Here is a 1,389-nt window from a genome sequence, read left to right on the forward strand (position 1 = left end):
ATATATATATATATATATTTTAATCACAATATTAAGAAAAATAATAATTATATATTTTAAATCAATCAGAAAAGCATGCTGCGATTTTGGCTTACCGTTATTTTTGATACCGCCATTTTTGTCACACGAGAAAATGTTCGATTGCATGTGATTTTTAACGTTGCGCGGAGTTTGTGGAAGATCACCGCCGAAGATGTCGCTAGTGCCACCGCCTGGTGGTCTTAGAACCCTATAAGAGAGAAAATTATAAGATTTGCGATTAGTTTTATAATAAAATTAAAATAATACTACATATGTATGTATACATGTGGATTTTGTAGGTTTTTTGTCCGCTTTAACATTACTGACTAGCTCCTTTCACCTACGCTGCTAAACACCTAGTTTTCTAGTTTCGAAACTTCTCCCATTAAAATAATAAATGGCGGTCTCTAGAACAAAAGACGAGAAAGCAAATCGTTCATGATGTGATAGATGAAAAGCATGATCCGAGAACCAAACATTGACTCGATGGCACACGCGTCTGTGAAGCAAAAAATTCGCCCCCAGCAATAAAAATAAAGCTCAGTGCCGAAAAGTTGCAATCAAAGCCTCACATCTGAGCGATACGTATGTATTTTCCGTAATAAAAGGGAGGCCAAAATACAAGGGTACGAAGAGCTTGAAATTCTGGCCGACTTGGAATGGTTTAAAGACCAGTGTGAATGTATTTACGGACAACCATGGCGACCTAGTGAGCGATGTCCAAAACATATCTACTTAAAATTATGGAGGGAACGCTTCCTTACTCTATACTGAAAACACTAGAGAAAACGGGGCCCCGAGTCCCCGGTCAATGACGACGCAATCTGTGGCCCACCGCCCGACTATAGTGATGTATAAGCAGCGATTTAAGTGTCCTGCCCAATCCAAAAGAAAGAAAAAGCTCTAATCTAATTAAGGGAAAGCCTAAAAAGCCCACCATCACCGAACTGGTTGTGGCTTATCAGTGCGGCTTTAGATCTGTCAAATCTACCACAAACCACACTGAGAAAATGATACAGGTAAAACGCAAGTTTCTAAAAGACATTGTAAAACACATTTTTTTATATAATTAATTTTACTTCATACAAAATAAAAAATGCAGTATTTGTATTTTCGACTAAACATTCGCAAAACAAAAACTAACGCTATAATATATTTTGTTTTGGACTGAGGAAAATAAAAGAAATGTGATAAAATAACGCAAAAAATGCGCATTTTCAAGACTAAAATGAGACATTTTAGAATATTGTTCCAACGAATTGTAGTGCGACATAATTTTCAACAAGTAAAATAAAACGAGAGACTTTTAAAATAAAAACGTAAATTTATTTTTGGTCAATTAAGTATGAAAAAGTTTTAAAACTAAAA

General features: G+C 35.2%; 1 protein-coding gene across 6 annotated transcripts in view; it reads left to right on the plus strand.

The window, feature by feature from the left end:
* Positions 1-1,389, plus strand: part of LOC118744843 (microtubule-associated protein Jupiter) — a 401,717-nt gene that overhangs the window by 380,194 nt on the left and 20,134 nt on the right. The gene's annotated exons all lie outside the window — the stretch shown is intronic.

The sequence above is a fragment of the Rhagoletis pomonella genome, unplaced genomic scaffold (assembly GCF_013731165.1).
Source record: "Rhagoletis pomonella isolate Grant_MI unplaced genomic scaffold, Rhpom_1.0 Rhpom_scaffold_00001, whole genome shotgun sequence".
In the NCBI taxonomy this organism is placed as follows: domain Eukaryota; kingdom Metazoa; phylum Arthropoda; class Insecta; order Diptera; family Tephritidae; genus Rhagoletis; species Rhagoletis pomonella.